Source organism: Gracilinanus agilis, chromosome 2 (genome assembly GCF_016433145.1).
Source record: "Gracilinanus agilis isolate LMUSP501 chromosome 2, AgileGrace, whole genome shotgun sequence".
Taxonomy (NCBI): Eukaryota; Metazoa; Chordata; class Mammalia; order Didelphimorphia; family Didelphidae; genus Gracilinanus; species Gracilinanus agilis.
Window position 1 is genome coordinate 186,310,284 of NC_058131.1, and position 23,446 is coordinate 186,333,729.

General features: G+C 35.9%; 1 pseudogene; it reads right to left on the reverse strand.

Annotated features, from left to right (window-relative positions):
* Window positions 1–47: 47 nt before the first annotated feature.
* Window positions 48–18,761, reverse strand: LOC123233453 (annotated as a pseudogene).
* Window positions 18,762–23,446: the final 4,685 nt, after the last annotated feature.

Consider the following 23,446-nt stretch of genomic DNA (forward strand, 5'->3'; position numbering starts at 1 on the left):
ATGGATAGAAGATTGGGTGATATCAGATAATCTTATGGAAGTTAGATTTAGGAACTGAGAGAAACCAGGTTGCTTATGACCTAGAAGTGGACTTTTTCTCTCTTATTTATGACTTCAAAGTAAGAGTCTTCTATAGAAACTACAATAAAAATTGCCAAGTATCTGCACAATAGTTCATCATTTGTAAAGAGTGATGAGAGGTTTGGGCAATATGGAAGAACTCTTTACCTTGGGAGAATGTTGAGTAGTTGGTGGCTTGGTTGTAGACACAATGTTTGCTCATGAGTTTGCCATAAACAATCTTTTTAGCAATATCTGCCACTCAATTGGATGCTGAAACACAGGAGTTCTCTACCCATTAGCGTCATCTCATAAATTGGACATTTTGCTGGTGATGCCAGAGAAGAGCTCTTCTTTCTGTTCTCTTTAAGATTTAGACTGGTTCAAGAGGATCAGCCAGAAGCAGGGGTAGGAGGGAAGTTGTAAAAATAAAGCTAATAAGCATAAGATTGTATGATGTTTTTTTAAGGTACTTGTTATAGTGATATAGCCACCAACACAACCAAAGTCTTTGCCAAAGGTTCCAGAAATGATTCCCATTTTGTGCATGGTTTAGTCTTCCATTCCTTAACCTCAAGTACCGTAATCTAAATCATAGACTTCATTCACAAAGGGAATTGCCCCTTATTCACAGGCCACATCACACAGTTTTTCCAATGGACATACCACTCCATTTATTAAATGAACAGTTTCAAATATAACAATTTTAGGGACCGATGAATCTGATATCTTTAGTAGCTTTTTGAAATAACATATCATTATGGTGAAATATATACTTTGGCATTCTGCTGTTATGAAATCCTTGGATTATGGGGACATGGTTCACAGAATCAGAATAAATTTCACAGCTTAATCAAAGTGAAGAGGGTGGAGTCATTAGCATGAAAGCAGGATGCAAACAGTAATACAGCATCTTTCCCATAGAGCTTAGTCAATTCTTATTCTATAACAATGTGAAACTACTTCCAGAAATATTTCTAGTACCACGTGTACCAGCACCATGTTGTTTCAATGTTTCCATAATTGCCCCACACTTGAGGATGGCAACTCATCCCTACATAGTTGATGCTACACCAGACACCTGCTTCTTAGGATAAGAGAATCTATGTAGTCATCTGCTGTCAGGAACATGTGTGTCCTCTGACTCATAGTTTTAAACACTCAGGAAATATGATCACTCTTTTTCTCATCAAAATTTTTCCTCTCAAAGAAACAATCATACTGGAAAGAGGAAATAGATTTTGTCAAGTTGTCTATAAAGAGGGTATGGTATACTCTTTTGGTCTTTGCTTTTGCATAAGATACTGTAAATTCTTTTGTAAATCCTGCTAGTTTTCTCCACCAATCTTGAGATTAATTACAGTGGGATTAATTGGAGTTTCAGCAAATTCTTTCATTATAGCCTGTATTTCCTGCATGTCCTCTTGAAACTCTAAACTATCCTTATGGAAAACATTGATGATTCTTTGTTTCAGGAGCTGCCAGAAAGGGGCATTTACTGGAAGTTCCCTGGCTTGTTGCAGAAGATGGATGGCCAGAAGGGAAACTAGCATCCACTAGTAGTTTGCTGAGAATCATCATCATGCTGGATCATGATTTTGGAAATTTCGTCCTTCTCATTGGCTGGAAGAGAACCAGTGATGTAGCCATAACCTAAGAAGAAGGTTTCATTGCAACTTCCATCATTTTGGGGGCAATCATAGTATAGAAGAGCAGAGTTTTTTTTAAATTAATCTTGTTATTTTTTAGAAAAATTTTCCATGGTTACATGTTTATGTTTTTACTTTCCCCTTCTCCCCTCAAGCCCCCCTCCCAATATACAATGTGCATTTCCACTGGTTTTAACATGTGTCGTCTATCAGGACCTATTTCCATATTATTGATAGTTGCATTGGTGTGGTCGTTTCAAGTCTACATTCCCAATCATATCCGCATCAACCTATATGTTCAAGCAGTTGTTTTTCTTCTGTGTTTCTTCTCCTGTAGTTCTTCCTGTGAATGTGGGTAGTGTTCTTTTCCATAAATCCCTCAGAATTGTCCTGGGTCATTGCATTGCTGCTAGTATAGAAGTCCATTACATTCGATTTTACCACAGTGTATCAGTCTCTTGTGTACAATGTTCTTCTGGCTCTGCTCCTTTCGCTCTGCATCAATTCCTGGAGGTCTTTCCAGTTCACATGGAATTCCTCCAGTTTATTATTCCTATGAGCACAGTAGTATTCCATCACCAGCATATACCACAATTTGTTCAGCCATACCCCAACTGAAGGGCATACCCTCATTTTCCAGTTTTTTGCCACCACAAAAAGCATAGCTATAAATATTTTTGTACAAGTCTTTTTATCTATGATTTCCTTGGGGTACAAACCCAGCAATGGTATGGCTGGATCAAAGGGCAGGCAGTCTTTTAGTGCTCTTTGGGCATAATTCCAAATTGCCATCCAGAATGGCTGGATCAGTTCACAACTCCACCAGCAATGCATTAATGTCCCAATTTTGCCACATCCCCTCCAACATTCATTACTCTCCCCTGTTGTCATTTTAGCCAATCTGCTAGATGTGAGGTGATACCTCAGAGTAGTTTTGATTAGCATTTCTCTAATTATTAGAGATTTAGAACACTTTCTCATGTGCTTATGGATAGTTTTGATTTCTGAAAATTACATGTTCATGTCCCTTGCCCAAATATCAATTGGGGAATGGCTTGATTTTTTATACAATTGATGTAGTTCCTTGTATATTTGAGTAATTAGACCTCTGTCAGAATTTTTTGTTATAAAGGTTTTTTTTCCCAGTTTGTTGTTTCCCTTCTGATTTTGGTTGTATTGTTTTTGTTTGTACAAAACCTTTTTAATTTAATATAATCAAAATTATTTATTTTATATTTTGTAATTTTTTCTAACTCTTGCTTGGTTTTAAAATCTTTCATTTCCCAGAGATCTGATAAGTATACTATTCTGTGTTCACTTAATTTACTTACAGTTTCCGTCTTTATATTCAAGTCATTCACTCATTCTGAATTTTTCTTGTTCTGGGTGTGAGATATTGATCAAAACCCAATCTCTCCCATATTGTTTTCCAATTTTCCCAGCAGTTTTTGTTGAATAGTGGATTTTTGTCCCAAAAGTTGGGCTCTTTGGGTTTATCATACACTGTTTTGCTGATGACACCTACCCCAAGTCTATTCCACTGATCCTCCCTTCTGTCTCTTAGCCAGTATCATATTGTTTTTTTTTTAAACCCTTGTACTTCGGTGTATTGTCTCATAGGTGGAAGATTGGTAAGGGTGGGCAATGGGGGTCAAGTGACTTGCCCAGGGTCACACAGCTGGGAAGTGGCTGAGGCTGGGTTTGAACCTAGGACCTCCTGTCTCTAGGCCTGACTCTCACTCCACTGAGCTACCCAGCTGCCTCAGTATCATATTGTTTTGATGACCACTGCTTTATAGTATAGTTTAATATATGGTACTGCTAGGCCACCTTCCTTCACGTTTTTTTCATTATTTCCCTTGATATTTTTGATCTTTTGTTCTTCCAAATGAACTATGTTATAATTTTTTCTAATTCGGTAAAAAAGTTTTTTGGTAGTTTGATAGGAATGGCACTAAATATGTAAATTAATTTGGGTAGAATAGTCATTTTAATTATGTTAGCTCATCCTGCCCATGAGCAATCAGTATTTTTCCAATTGTTTAGATCTAGTTTTAATTGTTTGGAAAGTGTTTTGTAGTTGTGTTTGTATAATTTCTATGTTTGTTTTGGTAGATAAATTCTTAAGTATTTTATATTGTCTACGGGGATTTTAAATGGAATTTCTCTTTCTAACACTTCCTGCTTTGATGTGTTGGAAATATATAGAAATGCTGATGATTTATGTGCATTTATTTTGTATCCCGCAACTTTCCTAAAGTTGTTGATTATTTCTACTAGCTTTTTAGTTGATTCTCTAGGATTTTTTAAGTAGACCATCATAGCATCTGCAAAAAGTGATAGCTTAGTCTCCTCATTGCTTATTTTAATACCTTCAATTTCTTTTTCTTCTCTAATTGCTATTGCTAGTGTTTCTAGTATAAAGTTAAATAATAGAGGTGATAATGGGCATCCTTGTTTCATGCCTGATCTTATTTGGAAGGCTTCTAATTTATCCCCATTGCATACGATGCTTGTTGATGGTTTCAGATATTTACAGTTTATTATTTTTAGGAAAGGTCCTTCTATTCCTATAATTTTTAGTATTTTCAATAGGAATTGGTTTTGTATTTTGTCAAAGGCTTTTTCAGCATCTTTTGAGATAATCATGTGATTTTTGTTTGTTAGCTTGTTGATATGGTCAATTATGTGGATGCGTTTCCTAATGTTGAACCATCCTTGCATTCCTGGCATAATTCCCTCTCCTCCAAATCCCCCTAACTCCCTGTAGCCAATGCACATTTCCACTGGGTTTTATATGTATCATTGATCAAAACCTAATTCCATGTTATTGATAATTGGACTAGAGTTATCGGAAAATAGACTATTTTTTGCCTTTTTTTGAATCCTTAGCACTTGGTACCATACCTGGAACACAGTGGGTACTTAATAAATGCTTGTTGACTCATTGACTTGGCTTTCATATACCTCATTTCATTTAATTCTCACAATGATGCTTTGAGGTGATAGATAGGTCATCCTCATTTTAAAGAAGAATTGAGGCTCAGAAAGATAATTATGGTTAGATGATTAGGAAGTGATAAAGGCAACAGTTGGACCCAGATTTTCTGATTCCAATTGTCTGTCCATTAAATTTCATGCTTTCATCACATAATGGAAGTAGATGCGTAGAGAAGATATTTGTAGCATCCATGTTTCTGAGAGGGGTTCAAGCTGCGTCACAGAATTCACTCTGGATGCTACATATTTCATTTTTTGTATTTATGTCTTACATAGTGCTTGGTGCATAGTAGGTATTTAAGAAATACTTACTGATTGATCAGCTCCCATGCCATTTTCTTCTTGAAGTATTTTTTGAACAGACAATATGTGACTACATAATTGAAAAATCACACAACTAAAGTATAATGATATTGATCACAATTTTCAAATTGTATGATTGTAAATAATTTAGGCAAGAACTTTATCTTTATCTTTACCATATAGTTCATAGTTTTGTGATAATAGTGGTCATTTTGATTTTGATAAGCAGAACACATTTTTTCTTTTGGTAGAATAGTTGATCCAGCTGTTTAACATCTGCCAGAATTCAGTGTTAGTATTTTCTCCAGATTCTTGAATGATTTTTTTCTACTCAGGAAACATATCTAGTTTTGTAGCTGTCTGTGCATGAGTTAGCAAAAAGAATGAAAACCATCTTAGGGGAGGCATAAGTCAACAATTCCTGTCACTTGGGTTCCTCATCTTATAGCTGTTGGCTGGGATAAGTAAAGGGACAAATGCCAAGCTTAGCAGACAAGGGAAACCAGAGGCCAACATGAAACAAAGATTTTGTTTGCAAACTTGACTGGTAGATTTGACTGGAAAATAATTATAGTCCTTCAATCCCTTAAGGAGCAGTTACAGGAATAACATGCATAACAAATATGGTTGATATGCACAGAAGAGACTGCTAGGTGTAGTCTACAGTTCTAATAGTGTCTCATTATAATAACACCAGAACAGCTCACCTCGTTGGAATATTTTGTGGTTCACTAAGACTTTCTGAATGGCAACTTTATGAGGCAGAAATTATTGTGATGATTTTCTTCATTTTATAGGTGATGAGTCTGAGGCTCAGTAAAGACTTTCTCAGGGTCACACAGTTAATGAATAATGGAGTTAGGACTTGAACTCTGATCCTCTGTCTTCAGTAGCAGCATTCTTTTCACTACTTCTTCCTTGACTTTGACTCAATGTCTTGTTCACTCTCATATCTTTCTTCCTGAAGTAAATTAAGAGGCATCTTTTTTAGTATCTTCAGGAAAATGATGCAGATCTCCAGTTTTTCTTATTACTTATCATTTATATGCTACATTGAGCATAAGATGGGTGCATATTTAAAGAGATATAAAATGATTTCTTGGAGCCTAATTATTTAGGATAGTACATTACAGAGAGAACAGTAATGATACAGATATTCTCCTTTTTACAGTTGCTGGAAGATTTGTGACTTTCCTTTTTAATAGTAGTTTATAATAATATATTCATTATAACATTTCTTCAATGAAGTCTTCTTTTGATTATTCATTTTGAAGGAGATTCTTCAGTTTGGGCTCTCAAAGGCTGTGGCCCCAGAACATAATCTCTGGCAGATTTTTCCTATCTGTTTGCAATTTGAGTATGAACTGAGAGAAGTTCAAAGAGGCTAGTCATTAAGTTTGGTCAATGGGTAATGTGTCTTTTTAAAAATTTTTGAATACTGTACCTCTTGAAGATCATTTGCTAAATCAGCGAAAGGGTGTGACCTACTAAGCTGCAGAGTGGGGTAGCAGGAATAGTCATGATGTACCTTTGTAATATTTTCTGTTCCCATATCTTGTCATGGCCTCCAGGGAATTCAGGGTTCTTGAAAGCTGTACTGATACAGTATATCCTCAGGTATCTTCTTTCAAATTAAAAAAAAAAAAGGTTTTTTGTTTGAATTATTTGACCATGGAAGATCATTTGCTGACTCCTAGAGAGATTTCCATTTTTGTTGGAGAAAGGAATTCTCATACTGATGAAACCAGATAGCTTAAATAACGAGATTTTGGGGGGGGACTAGAGCCATGATTTCATTGCAATAGGATCTCCTGGTGAGGAAACCCTCTGAAAATTTTAGGTTTAGAGAGTTGCCTGGAGATCCTGAGAGGCTAAGTGATTTGCCCTAAGACAGCCAATATGCGCCAGAGGTAAGACTGGATTTTCCTTGACTATGAGGTAGACTCTCTATCCATTATACTTATGTTTCCTCTCTAAATGTACTAAACAAAATTATTCTAAGTTGGTGATTCAGAGAAGTTCCAGGCCAAAAGCTTTTTCTATATATGTTTACTAGCAGAAACAAATCTCTCACACAGGTTAAATCTTACTTTTTTTTTTCTTCCCCCCAGGAAACTTTCTTTAATTCTTTAGCTGGAGTTGATTTCCGATCTTCTCTTAGAAGCTTATGTCTTAAGTCTCTTATTAGATTGTAAGCCTCTTGAGGACAAAAGTTCTTGTTTTAGCTAGAGAGGAAGTGTGATAAAGTGGAAAGAACCCTGGAATTGGTATCAGAAAACTTGGATGTCAGCCCTAACTTTGCCACTGATTAGTCATGAGAAATTGGTCAACATTTTCATACTTTATTTCTCTTATTCTGCCAACGACGGCACTCTTAAGACTGGGAAATATAGATGAAAAAGCCCTAACAGGAGTTTGAAATCCAAGATAAGAGAAGAGGCAATAAGAGAATACTTAATCTCAATTAGTTCAAGTCACAGATGAACTACTTGCCCCATGATTCTGAAAGAAGGGTCAGAAGTGATTACTGATTAAAACATCATGCAGAACAGAAATAACACAAGATGGACAAATGTTCTAGTTTTCAAATAAAGGGAGATAATAGAGCCTTCAAATTATTCCTGGCAAAATTCTAGAATTATATTTTGAAAGTGATAGTTCATGAGCAGTCAGGGAAGCAGTGATCACTGAAAGCCAGGATGGCTTTATCAGTGTTATACTCACTTTATTTACTTTGTGTTTTTCTGTGTAGATTTATTAGGTAGATCTAGGACAATGTGGTAGATATGATGTACCTCGATTTCAGTGAAGCATTTGCTGAAGTCTTTTATGATTCTTATATATAAGGTTGGAAGATGAGGGCTTTATGATAGTAAAATCAGATAGTTTTTGAGCTTGTCATTATTTTCTTTAGGGGAGTCAGTGGATGCAGTGGGGAATGCAATAAAGAGTCGATCAGGAAAGAATTAAAGGATTACTATGTAATAGTTAAGGTCTACTTGGGAATAGATAACAAACTGGTAGTGGACACAGCTTGATGTGTGACTATTTTTCAGTAGCTTCAGGAGTCAGTAAGGAAAGAAGGCAGGTAGTGGGGTAACCTAAGGTTGGATTTTTTGGAAAGGGTTTAGCAACAATAAAATAAGGATGGAAAGTATTTGAAGGTAGAAAATAATATAAATACTTATTAGCTCTAGTGAAATGATTTCAAAGGGAGGAAAGCAAAGCCAGAGCGGGGAAAGAAGAATGGACAGAGTAGCTTTCAGTAGAAATGAGGATGAAGAATGGGATTAGAAGACTCTTTTTTGACCCAGAGGATTTTGAATTTGAAAATTTGAAATTATGTTATTTGAAAATATTGTTAGAACATACAGAGAGCCAGATTTCATTTTGATAAAAGGAAGATCTCTTTAACATTGAGGTATACCAAAGTGGGATGGATTCTTTCAGGAGGCAGTTAACTTCCTATTACTTAAGAGCTTCAAGTAAAGAATGGATGATCACCTCTTGGGGTTATTGCAGCAAAGATTTATGATTAAATATAAGTTGGACAATGTCTGCTCTGAGGTCCCTCCCAACCTGAAATTTTGTGATTCTTTGGGATAACACTTGTTCTATCTATATCTCAGAGATGTTTAAGAAAAGAGATTTTTAAACAATGTTACAGGGTTATATAATCAAGTTATTATTATTTTTTGGTATCTTCCTACTCTATGTATATAGAAATAATAATGATTTTCTATATTTGCATCATGCTTCTCAATTCCTAAAGTATTTTCATATACATAATCTCATTCTGTCCTCACAGTGACATTGTGAGCTTAATAGATCCTCTGTTACTCACTCCTTTTATAGGAAAAACTGAGTGTTAGCAAGGTAAGGAAACTTTTCCAAGGTCACACAGTTAGTAAGCAGCAGAGCAAGCCTTCAAACTCAGGTTTTCTGAATCATAGTTCAGGCCTTTTTACATTCTACATTCAGTTGAAATCATGATGCTTCTCAAATAATCTCTTCTCCAAGCCTACACATTAGTTGACTGAATAAATGCATTAATGAGTGGGGTGTCAGTGTTCTTTTTTGTGCTGTAGGTTTTCCAAGCCCTAAGCAGTACCTAATTTGGCTTTGGGCCAGATTCCTACAAGGGGCCAATCAGGGAAGCATTTGGTAGGGAGCTGCATGCTGTAATGGAGATCTGGCTTACAATCTCAGCCTTAGCCTGATTTTTCCTGAGCTATGCAAAATAGAAAAACTAAATTGATCACCAACTAGCACTGAGCAGATGCCAATACAGTAACTACTGCTCATAGTTTCTTTGTGCCGATATAGCGGTGCCTGAATTTCAGTTTTTCTGGCAGGCATTTGAGCATTCAGTAAGTGAAATTCCAATGAGCTGGATCTTTTTTGCTTCAACAGATGTTTTAGCAAATTGTTTTCCTGCTACTGCTTCATAAGGATTTTCCCAACTCAAAGCACAACTTAACTGCCTATAGGGCTAACATGCCATCTCATCTCCCTCTCAACTTACACTGTCTTCTGCTATCAAATGGCTTTGTTATTATACTTTTATATTGAGAATGGGCAAACCAAGGAAACTAGGCTTCCCTTAAGAATCAATTGGTATTATTAAGCACACAAGTACTGTGTTAGATCTTGGAGATACAAGTTGTTACTGTTCAGTTGTGACTCTTTGTGACTCCATTTGGGATTTTCTTGGGAAAGACACCGGAGTGGTTGGTCATGTTCTTCTCCACCTCATTTTATAGATGAGGAACTGAAGCAAACACGGTTAAGTGACTTGCCCAGGATCATATAATTAGTAAGTGTCTGAGGCCAAATTTGAACTCATGAAGATGAGTCTTTCTGATTCCAAGGCCAGTGCTCTATCCATTGTTTCACTTAGCTGCCTGGAAATGCAAGTACAAAGAAACTATCCCTGCTCAAAAGTGGCTTAGTTAAATGCTAGTTGACTTGACTAATAGAAAGGCAGCAAGTAAATAAAAATAAAAGCTGCATAAATATGAAACCAATAAAACAAATATATAAAATGGAGTTGAATGCAAGGTAGTTTGGGAGGGAGGACACTATTCTGAGGAAGCCAGGAAAGGCTTCATGCAGAAGATAGGGCTAGAACCACATCTTAAAAGGAGAAAGAGGGACTCTGAAGCAGTGAAAGAGAGGGTGCATTATAGCCAGGGTAGTCTTCCAGAACTACACAGACATAGGAATAGTTCATTTCTCTGTTTACTCTAGGAAGGTGGAAGCCTGAAAGCCTTAATTTTGTGGCAGGCAGTAATTTAATTCAGGGTTTTAAAAATGGGCTGACTAATAATTTTCTGTTCTTCAAATTTGAGCTTTTATAATAACAATGCCTGAAATGGCTATTTCTCCTTAATTCCAACTCTTGGCATCCATAGCTTCCTCTGTAACACCATAAAGTTGTCACCTTTTTCATAAACCCTTTCTAAATCCCTCTACAGATTATTAACATATACTTTTTTTCTCCTCTATTTAAAAAAAATAAGACTTGTGATTTCATTTGTGTTGATCATCCTTTGTGAGGAAAATCTCTTCACAGTGTGAACTTGCTACAAACTTGGGGTTTCTAGATTCCAAATTCACAACACTGCTGCTCTGCAACTTAATAGTTGTATGAGGACACAGAGAAGTTAAGTGACTTGCCAGGGTTATATATCCACAATCAGGACTTGAACTCAGATTTTCCTGACCTGGAGAAAAGCTCTTTATTTACTAAGGCAGTCTGTCTTTACTATTACATTTTTTGGGTATTGTATTATAAAGGCTTTATATTTACCTATCTTTGTATATATTGTGTTCCCTCTTTAGATTGCAAGTTTCTTGAAGTTAAGCACTATTTCTTGATTTACTCAGAGCCTAGCCCAATGGCTTGCATATAGATGTTTAACAAATGTTGAATGGTATTAAATGGAATGATAAACTCTTCTCCAGACATTGCATAGATATTCAAACGCAAAACTACCTTGTATTTTTTATGCTGACACATAATGCATTGTGGAATGCCAGTTTCAAATGCTGTTTTCTTTTCTCTTTGTTTTTTAAGAAGACCTTTCTATTATTGCAAATTCATAGGGCGACCTAAGAAACATTTTTGTTCAGCAGCTTGACAGTTTTTGGATAACTGGATCAAAAACACAGCGTTCAAGAGAGCTAAAAGATAATGACAATGTCATAGACTAAGCATAAGAGGTTGCAAGGAAGGTTACATTATTAAATCAATGATGCTTTGAGTATGACTCAGACCTAAAACCCATATATTTGTCTTTAACCTAAGTGAATGAGTCTCTAAATATAGCTTGCTTACTAATTCCCTTGCAAATAGGCAGCTTATGAGGTCTACTGGTCTGCTTTGGTAACTGCAAGGAAGGAAAAATAACCATAATGAAGTATTTAAAACTATTTTAATGTATTTCAGATTTTTTTCAGATTTTATGGTTCCTTTATGAAAAGTATTTAATTGTTGGACCATCTCTAACTAATTGTTAAATAAGAGACCTTTTAAAAAAGTTTCTTTTTTAAAATGTTGGAACCAAAATATCTGTCTTTCTACAATATTTTGTTCTCATGGGCAGATTACACAGAAACATTTGCTGTGTTAAGGAGGTGAATAGAATTTCTTTTCAGAAAAAAACCAAACTGAAAAAAAGACTCAGAGAAGCTGTGTTCTTTTAGTAGTGTTCTTTTAGAGTGGAAGCAAATTTAGAGATTGTTTAGGAGAATGGTTCACAAATGTTTTTTGCTCATGGCATCTTATTCTTTGCCATAAGCAATCAAAGCTCACTCAATGTTTTTTTTTAAACATTTATTAATAATCATTTTTAACATGGTTACATGATTCATGCTCCTACTTTCCCCTTCACCCCCCGCATTCCCCCCACCCATGGCCGACACACATTTCCACTGGTTTTGTCATGTGTCCTTGATCAAGACCTATTTCCAAATTGTTGGTGGTTGCATTGGTGTGGTAATTTCGAGTCCACATCCCCAATCATGTCCACCCCGACCCATACGTTCAAGCAGTTGCTTTTCTTATGTGTTTCCTCTCCTGCAGTCCTTCCTCTGAATGTGGGTAGTTTTCTTTACCATAAATCCCTCAGAATTGTCCTGGGTCATTGCATTGTTGCTGGTACAGAAGTCCATTACATTCAATTTTACCACAGCATATCAGTCTCTCACTCAATGTTTTAATAGGTAGTGCTCTGAGACAATGGAGTGACTTGTACAAGTGTAATTTCCCTACAATAAGAATATATGCTTTTATTGAATTCTTTCTTAGTTCAACATCTGATATGTTTTGATGTCATTGACTACATAAATTCATTTGGAAAACACTATAGTTATGATACTACATAATCTGGCTAAGTAAAATGTTTATTACATAAAATGATTTGTAAATTTTCTTTTATCTGTAGTAAAGTAACATGCAAAGTTCGATGTTACATTTAGGAAAATTCTCAACACATTTCTGTCCCCATAGTATGCCATAGCTTTGAGAATCACTAATTTAGTCTAATTTCATTTTGAAATTGAGTCTCAGAGAGTTTCAGGACTTAAGCTGTGTCACACATACAAAAATAATGTTGACAGCAGAGCTGAAACTGGATTCTTAGTCTCTAGATTCCTAATCTCATTCATAGGCCCTTGGATTTAGACCTGAGTGCTAAAAGGCTCATTATACTAATATAATACAATATAAATAATCCTTGACCTTGCTGAATTTAGGATCTTCAAAAATAATTTCAATATTAAGCAGAATATGGTAAGTGCTATAAAAGAGATATGACCAAAGTGCTATGGAATTTGGAGGAGGGAGAGAGCTTGTATGATTGGGGAATAGTATTTGCATCAGAAAAATTAAAACTGGTGTCTAGTTCTTTCATTATTCCGATGTATAAACTGAGGGGTATATGTTCAAGATTGCCTAAATGAAATGATAGTGAGTTCAGTAGAATAAGGGAAACACATATTGTGACTTTTGTAAATATTTTGAATTTTGTAGTTTTATTTATAGATATGCTCTGGACTTTTTTGATCATTTATTCTATATGAGAATGTTGTATTTTTGATCTTGACATATATCTGGTCCTTGATAGATATAACAACAGAGATAATTTTGTTCAACTATCCTCTAATTATTAATCACCAAAAATGTGTCCATCTGTCATGGAGGATTTTCAGTGCAAATTACAAGCTGATAAGGGTTTCCTATTAGATGGTAAACTTTTCTTGATCCTCCTGTTACAAGATTATATTGTTTTTATTGCATAAGTTAAGAACATAGCAGAATTTTCTAAAAAAGTAGTCATTCAAATGAATTTGTCTTAACTTTTCATACAAGAAAGCTCAAGTGGGTCAATAATGCCAATGATCTCTAGACTATGCAGTTGGATGGATAATCCATAGAGAGCTGGTTTATCAGTATATATATCTTGGACAGACAGAAGATGGACAGTGAACTTGGCCTCAAATTAAATATAATGAAAGGAACAGCTTGGTTTTTACTTGGGAAATAATATACGGGTCAAAGTGATTTAAAACTTCTTTCTGGGAAAATACAAAAAAAATGAAACAATTTTTTTTCCTGGTCAGTATTTTTCCAGTGATGCTATATGGCTGCAAATCATAGAATATCACAATACTTTAGGAATCAAAAGAGAAAAGGAAAAAGATGGGCATACTATGCCATGCACATTGCCAATGACGAATTGTATGCAAAAAGTATCACAAAAATATTATCAATGAAATGGAGATGGGCCATTCATATAGCAAGAATAAAGTATAATAGATAGAATGAGTGCTACCTTGGTACTTGTGTAATTTCAAGTCATCTTGAGAAAGGCCTCCAACAAGTCCATCTTCTATGCTTGAGGCTTTTCTCTATTTCTCTTGAAATTATATAATTACCAATGCCATGCTAAGTTTGTCCATCTGTTATCCCTTATTCCCAATCACACAAAACAGGAAATATGGATGGGTTGTGATCTGAACAACTGAGGAGTATTATATTGACATTATATATTATTTAATTATCAAATTTAAGTATATGATATATTTAAAAACCATTTGTTTTTCTATAGTAAAGGAAAGAAGAGGTAATAGAACTCAGTGACAAAGGAGTTCAATATTGATGCTGAAATATCCCTCTCTTTCCTCTCCTCCCCAAATGGAAGTTCATGTAAACGCCAGCATTAGCTCCATCTCAATTGAGGTAGGGCTATTTCTCCTCAGCCCTTATCACATCCCACTGCATAGATCACTCTTCTTGGCCCAGCTGCCAATCTTGTTTCACTCTACTAGTCTCATCACAGGACCAATAAGGAATTGATGCATCACCTAAAAACGCATGTTCTTTAGTGAGGGAGAGTTGCACTAGTCCAGAATACCAGGGGTGCCTCTAACCATTTGTATAAAATTTCAAGGTCTTTCATTTCTTTAAGGTCTATCACACATGTAAACCTGATCTACTGAACCAGATACATGATTAACATCTGAACCATGACATAGGTTTCTTCTAACTCATGCATTCCTGGAGATGGTACCATTTGTCAACAGGTCTGCTCTTTCATTACAATATTTTTAAACTTCTTTACCAAATACTGGTCTCCAGAAGATTTCAAAAAACTAGTAGTCAATCTGTCTCATTATCATCTATTCCTCCAGAGATGCTGGAATGCCCCAGGGTTTCAGAACTGCATTTCATAATATGCTTCCTGTTTTCCCCCCCATTTCTGTATTCCTTAGCATGTACTTGACTCTTTCCAAAGTCTCCATAGCATAGTTCAGGGTCTAAACAATCATCACTGGATACCCTGCAAACTAATAGACTTCATAGGTGGTAAAATTCCACAGCTATGCACCACTTTCCTGTTAACTGAATAGCCTTGGGGCTAAGTGCTAATCTTGGACAAAGTTGGAATTTCTATATAAGAAATGGCTTACAGGGAGAACATCTTGAGGACAGGAACTTGGTTTGGTTTACCTGATTCAGAAGAAAAACCAAAATAACCAGCCAAAGTCACAAGATTCTATAGGAAAACAAAACAAAACAAAACAAAACAAAACTGCATGACTAGACTTCATTCTCTTAGATTCTTTCCTGCCTTGGTAACCCATAGATGTTCCTCCTTTGATTAATGACCATCTTATTCCAAGGGTGTTTTTTACTGATTCTATATTTTCTTTAAATTCAAATTATCAGAATTTTGCTTTCATATTTAAGCTTCCCAAATTAGAAATCAGGAGACGTAGGTCCAAAATCCCAGCATCTGAAAAGTATAAGTGATATAAACTTGGCAAAATCACATGACCTCAGGATCTCAGGATACTTACCCAAAGTGAGGAAGACATTTAAAACATTCATCTTCTAGGGCTGGTGAAGAAATAATTCTGTAAACTAAACTAATATTTGTCTATGTGTATGATATCTCTACCAAACTATAAGCTCAAAGAAGGCAAGGAAAGAGATTTATTTAAACTTTGTTTCTGCCCTTGGGCATAGAACAGTGCTCTACACAGAGTAGGCACTTACTGCTTTTAAAACAAATGAATATTCTTGGCATATTCTTCTCAGCTAAGTTCTTTTAGACCAGTGATTCCCAAAGTGGGTGCCACTGCCCCCTGGTGGGTGCTGCAGCAATCCAGAGAGCGGTGATGGCCACAGGTGCATTTATTTTTCCTATTAATTGCTATTAAAATAAAAAAAATAATTTCCAGGGGTGCTAAGTAATATTTTTTCTGGAAAGGGGGCGGTAGGCCAAAAAAGTTTGGGAACCACTGTTTCAGACAATATTAGGTGAGGAGACAAAGCTATGGCATTATTGGGGGGTGTGAATAGGGAAAAGTGCTGGGGCTTGGACTAGTGCTAGAAGCTATAAGGCAAGGTGAGAGGAATTTGGTTGTTATTCATTTGTTTCAGTTGTATCTGACTCTTTGTGACCCCATTTGGGGTTTTTTTTGGCAAAGAAAATGGAGGGGTTTGCCATTTCTTTCTCAGGCTCATTTTACAGATGAGGAACTGAGGCAAAATGGGGTAGAGTGACTTGCTCAGGGTCACACATCTAGTGTCTGACTCCAGATTTGAATTCAGAAAGATGTCTTTCTGACTGTAGCACTCTATCTACTGAAACACCATTGAAAATGAAGGAAGAAGGGCCTTTTTCATGGTTAACCAAGCAGATAAACTGTGCCTTTCTGAGTAACTTTGGACATTTTCTCTCAAGAATGTCTTAAGAGAAAACTCTCTTAAAATGTTCTATGCAATAACCATTGTTCAGAGATTTTATTAAACATGACACTGTAAGTTCTAAGATTTCAAAAGTAGCTCTAAAAGTTCCTCTTTTTTGTCCTTCCTTGAATTTTCATGGGATCAGTGACTCATAATGCTTTTTAGGGACAATCTTAGAATTCCCAAGTTTTAGCTAAATCTATCTCTGAATGGCTATTTGAGCCTACCTTTAGGAGGGAATAGAAGGAAACAAGAATTTATTAAGTACCAACTGCGAGTCAGATAGTGTATTAAATGTTTTAGAGATATTTCACTTAGTAGGAAAAGGTTGATGACTAAATCTGGTTCTCCTACTTCAGGTCTCTTTCCTGAGCACAGACTCAACACATTACAAATCCCAGGCTCTTGCGGAAGTTGCTTTTACACACTTCTTGTTTTCCCTCATATGACTGAAGTACAGAGCTCACATTTTCAGGAGTCCAGGGCCTGTAAAAGAAGCCCACAGTCAAAATGCCCCAATATGCAAAAAGCCACCCCATTTCATATCCTTCTGAAATAAGTTGCTAAGTACATTTCGGAGAACAGATGATGGTAAATGAAGAAAGCCGTAACCAATTGAAACTCACATGGGATCGCTGGTGGGAAAATTAGATAGAAATAATGTAATTACTGGAGCAAATGGATCTGGACAGAGAAGCCAACTCCAGCTGTTTAGCTTCTTCCTGAATTTGGTATTTCCATTGACTTCAGTGCAAGTAATACTCTAGCCATTGGGCTTGTTCTAGCAGTGCTATTCTATATTCCACAAATAGCTGCAGAGACATGATGCCATCATCAGTTAGTATTAGTTCAGTAGTTATTGATTGTTGGCTTGTAAAAGAATTAATTAGTTGCTGATGCATAGAATTATCAAATCATATAAAATGATTTTATATCTCATACATGAAATGTGAATCTATTAATTGGATCCAATAGGTAATATACCATAATTGTTTAGCTTGGTGCTTGACAAATAGTAATAACTTAACAAATGCTTATTGATTGATTGAATTAAGTTCAGGGTTTGACTTGATATTAGGAATCTCTATTTACTTTATTTAGATTTATGAAACTTAGTTCTTTCAATTATCTTCGGAAACTTCTAGATGCTTTCTTTTCATCTGAATTTTCTTGCCTAGTTATTATTATCATTATATAGACTATTAATAGCTTGATGATTTGGTTGAAATCTATATTTTTATTGGTGTAGAAACTCCCAGTGAGGAAAATCCTGCTACCAATCCAACAGTCTGGCAATCATCTTCCTGCCTTCCTCCCAACCTTAAACACTTGGATAGCTGTTTTTGCCTAATATAGGTGAGAAATAAGACTCTGCCATCCCCCATTTATAAATTATCTTCCCCTATTAGAATGTAAATTCCTTGAGGATAGGGACTTTTTGCTGGTTTGCATTTATATTTTCTGTTTCTCACAGTTTCTGGCTCATAATAGTAATCAATGCTCTCTGTCTCTCTGTCTTTCTATACCTCTCTGTCTCTCCCTCTTTCTCTCTCATTGTGTGGGTCACTGAGGAACTTAAGTATCTTGCACAGTATGACATAGCCAGCATATTCAGAGATAGAACTTGAACTCAGGTCTTTCTGAGTCCAAGAATGAAAATTTATCCTTTATAGCAAACCATCTCTCATTATTTTCACCTTCAATATTTAAAAAAATTCATGATTTCTTTGGTTTCCTTCACTATCTCCAATAGTTCGCCTTTCCATCTATAGTAGATGGCTTTATATTGCTGTGGCCAAAAAGTTAATGCCTTGTGGCCAACCCCCTGGAGAGAAACCTCTCTGAATTTAGCTAATTTGGTCTTTGTATAACAAATGTGCAGTCCATCACTGAGCCTACACTTGGTCTTCCCATCTTGGCAGGACTAGGTAGAGCTTATCTTTCTCTGGCAGACCCTTTATAAAGCAAGGACCACACCACAGTGAGGCAGCAAGGGAGCACTTTAATGGAGGATCATTTTTCTGTCAGTGATTCATATATCCTCCAGGTACATTTCAGAGGGGCTATATTGAATAGTGCATAGAATGCTAGAATTCAAACTGAATCCTTTTGACACTTCCTGGCTATTGGACCACAGACAAATTCTTTAATTCTTTTGAGCCTTAATACCATCATCTGCAAAATAAGGATGGTAATACTCATAGTTCTTACCTGATAGGATTGTTATGAGGCTCAAATGCATTGTAATATAATCATAATATCATTGTTTTGATTCCTTATCTTATTGGAAGAAAGAGAAGTCACTCTGGATATCAGACAATTTAATGATTGCACTTATTTATCTACTACTACAATCAATAGCAATTGCAAGAAGCCTATGGTTCCTTTTCCTGAGCTTAAATTGGTATTGAAAGGGATAGGCACTTTCTTGCAAACTGTTGTCACCTCTCTTCTCCCCCAAAGTCTGTTTTATCAAAAGCAAAGTTCATCGTGCAACATTTAATAAGCACAAAATAATATCTTCTGAAATTATGGCATTAATTTTGCCTACCCGGTTAAATATTTTCCTAATTGGTTAAAGATTAATGGATGGAGAACTAGAACTTGTGTTAGGAAGATCTTAATTTGAATCCTATCTTAGAACTTCCCAAGTTATGTAATATTGAAAAATTAATATTATACCAAATGTAATATGTTAAGTGTAATATATGGAAATTAGTTTTAAAAAAGATTATTGTGGTAGCTGTTTATAAAATAATTAACCCTTAAGTCACGAGAATGATAGTAGCATTTAACAATTCATTTTTAATATATAAGAAAGAAATAAGGAGGGAAGGAAATAGAAAAAAATATTTCCTAGCCTGCTACCTTAATCTTACCAGCCTACAAGAGTATCTTCTGTCCCAGCTACCAACGCTGAATCACAGACAAGCTCCCAGCCAAAAATCTCTAGAGAAAGAGGCCAGCCTCCTCTATGATCTAATTTTTAGAGACTTCCTTCTCCACCTCAGGTCCTTTCCCTGTGCATTTGTCTACCACATCTCAGGAACCAATCAAAGTCTCCCTGACCTGGACCCATAATCCCTAGTTCCAGGTTGCTAATGGGCTGGCTCCGAGGAGCAGAAAGTTCATGATCCTGGGAGGAAGAGGTTTCCTTTACATAGTTATATAATACTGGACAAATCACTTAATGTCTCTAGATCTCAAAGTCCTTATCTCTAAAATGAGGATAATCATATTGGTAGAGCACTTGCTTCATAGGGATATAGCAAGGATTCCATGAGCCTGCATACACTGTAATAATTAAAATTGTGTGGCCAAATGTAATAGTTAAAGTTTTTTTTACAAAGATAATAATGATAATGATAATAATAATAATAATAATAATAATAATAATAATAAAAGAATTGTGGTCACCGTATAGAAAATTAACTTCTTAAGTTAAAATGTTTTTAGTAGCTCTTAATAATTTAATTTAATACAAATATAGTAAAAGGAGGGAAATGTATAAGGGAAGTAGAAAATATTTCCTAGCCTACCACCCTAGAGCTCCTCCTATCTGAAGAAGTTCAGCTCACTCCCTGACAAAGTTCCAATCTCCACACTCTCTGATGTGACATTCTTAAAACTATATAGTTAACAAATCTCATTAGTATGTTTATTTTACCAATTAATGCAACTAAATAAAAACAAAGGCACTTGCTAAAATGGCATAGTCAGGTAAGAAACATTTATTAAGTGCCTACCATGTGCCAGGTACTCTTCTAAATGCTAGGGAGAAAATGAGAGACAAACAGTTCACAATTGATCATTAGATCATCAGAGGAGGAGACCTTGTTTCCATTGACTCTCTTCCTTTCACCTCTTCTCTCATTTGTTACCCTGTTCTTTTTTGGGAGTTGTTTATTAATTTCTTTTTTTTTTTGCCTACTTTTTATATGACTATATAATTCTCTCTTTTTTTTTCCTCAGCCAAGTAAATTCCCCTTCCCCTTGTCTCCTTCATCTAGCCCTGTACATTAGTTTTACTTTTTAAATTTCATTTTTGTGACCCTTTCCAAAAAGGATTTCTCTTGTGCTCTTTATTATCTGTCCTTTCTTCCTGCTAACTTTAGATCCTTATTCTTTGGTTCATGCTTCTATAATTACTTGGCTTCTGTGAAGATGGGATAAACTCTACCCTGCCCATTTTTAGATTTAATCACCAAAAGTGTAAACACCCCACTTACACCTGAGTGGGGGGAAGTCTGTAACCCATGTGTGCAAAAGTGGATGACGAATCAGAATTGACTGACTGCCCCCTGGACAATCCTAAGCAAAGCTTTAGCCTGTAATTGGTACATGTAAAATAGAAGGATTGTGCAGGAAGTGATACAAAAGAAACACCTTTAAAAAGGAGTTACAACTTCCTGTGGCATTACTTCTTCATTCTTCAGAGTTCCAAGTTCAAGTTGGAGGCTGATGAAGAATCTGCTTACTGGACCTGAGACCTTGGACTTAGTGAGACTGTTCTTAAGTCTCTCCTTTTGAACTACCATGTGGTGAGTGAAAAAGACTGACTCCCTGTATTTTTTTCTGAAGGGACTCTCCTCTTGAGAGAGACTTCGTGGCTAAAACTCTTGCTTTATTCATCCCCGGACCCTTGGCTCAAGGCTGAGGCTCCTATGACTGAGGACTAATTAGCCCTGCCTGGGTTGAGCCAGGGTCTGGAGCAAAATACTTAGTGTTTTAGGTTAGATATCTTATCCTATCCTCTCTCTGATTTTCTTACTTTCACTCTCTCTTCCTATTTGTAAATAAACTACCATAAAAGTCATTCTGACTCAAGTCTTTCATTTGAAATTGAATCAATTCCCCGGAGACCTCCCTCTTGTATATTCAATCCAATAATAATTTTCTACCCCTTTCACACTTCTTTTTTTCTCTGTATTTCACATTCAATCAAAGCTTCCAAAACATTCATTCTAGACTCTCCCATCCATGTAGTTTCTACCACTGCCATATGGAGCTTGTTTTATGGATTCCCTTTTTCCTTTTTGTCTCACTCCTAGAACACTGCCACTTACTGTAGGTGCTAGAGAGAAAACTATCCCACGGTAGTATTTCCCCCCACCACATCTTTGAATTTACAATCCATCAATGAGCTCAATCCTCTTCTAAGCTACCTTCTTTTCTCCCATTTGCCTTAAAATCTCCTTTCTAGGTTCATGCAATACAGATCCTCAGGTGCCAGTTGCTCCCAGGTATTCTAACTCCCCTCCCTAAATGTAAGATGAGTGGTCATTTCAAGAACCATATCCTTTAGCTATAACCCCATCTTCCTTCACAGAATTATCTCTCTGCAGTCATAGAAGCAGTCATCAGTGCAGGCTGTTCCCATCATGAAAGCAAGATCTCCTTCTTTTCCCCTCTCACTTCAATCCTTTCCTCCCTCCTCCTTACCCACTACTCTGCTGGCTCTTCTTTTCCTCAGAGATTACAGGATATACTTTTCACTGAATGCTAGAGTAAGATTTAACTCCAGCACACCATACACCTCCCTCTATTCCTATGCTCCACTCCTTCTTTTCAGGAAACCTCTCATTTTGTAATGTAGTGCCCCTCACCCCCCAGAACCCTGTCTCCAAATGGTTTACTTTTAAGCAAAATGTTGCTAGTTATTATCCTTGCTCCAGGCTTACTTTTTCACCATTAACTCCACCTAATATCTGCCTTCATCTTTCTCTTCTTTTGTACATTTAGAATGAAGTTTCTTTCTCATTTTTTTTTTTTGTTGCCAACCTGTTGTGGTTGTATCCTTAACTGCTTGATGTGTTCATGCTGCCTCCTTTTCTGTTATCTTGGATGTTCAAGAAGCAAATAATCTCTTTGGATTCCTTTCCAAGAATATTTCAAAGACCTCTTTATTATTGAATGTCCATTTTTTTCATCTATGATTAAGCGCAGATTGGCAGGGTTGGCGGCCCTAGGCTATGTCCTGAGCTCTATTATTTTTTAAAATACCATTCCCTTCTGCATTTTCTGGTGTATGAAGAATAGTTTTGTATTATTTAAATTTACTTTGCTTTTTATTTGAAGATTTTCTCTTGATCACTTGCACAACGTGTTCAGGTTTTTTGTTTTGTGTTCTTCTGGAAGATCTATGCTACTTAGATCGTCTCTAAGCACCCTTTCTTCAAGATCAATATGTTTTACTTAATGACAATATCTTCTTTTAATGCTACCAGTTTTTGCTTCTCTTCTTTTAGATTGTCTTTGACTTCCATATATTTGAATACCCAATCCATTGTTCTCTCTTTTATTTCTTTGGTGAAACTTGCCATTGCAGATTCAAGTGTTCTTATTATGCCAAATATTTTTGCTTTACATCACATAAATTCTGCTCTCATAATTCTCATTTCTCTCTCTCTCTTTTTTTTTATAATGCAAGCCCTTGCATGGCAATCCAAATTTATTGAACTACCGATGCTAAGTTATACAAAATTGTACCACTTTAATTAAGGCTTTTAGTTTACATTTGGCCACCTCAAAGTAGTTGTAACATTAGGTTGGTCAATTTAAATACTGTGGCTCCCTGTTGGATATACACACAATCTTTACTCCTAAACGTTAAATGCATACAAAGCAACAAGGCATTGTTAAATAAATCAGCAAAAAGTTAGTTACTGCAACTTAGGCCCTGTGACCAATTACACATGATTAAAATTACTTCCCACATTCACATCCACAGTACTCTTCCACCATTTAACATCTCAACCAAAATGTTACACATGTGAAACAATCACTAACAGGCAAAAGTACTAAACCTGCATATTTGGTATTGCAAATACACTTATGCATGAGCAAGCAAGGGATTCACAGTGAGAATCTACAGCTGCAGAAGCCTGGAAATGATTTACAAAATTGTTAAATCATTAAAAAATTAGTTGAAAATATACACTTCTTGTTGTAGACCCCCACTGTACACTCAACTATAAACATTGTTCCCTATGTAAACAAAAAGGAAACATACAATAAAAGACTGAAAAGTCTGGACATTTCCTTCCCAACAGATATTAAAGGCAACGTCTTTTATCTAAGACATTATACTGAGAGGACTATCTTATTTTTAAAGACAAGATCACTGTCTCCACAGGTTTTTCAAAAAATTAAAAAAACTATATAGCTGTGTTAA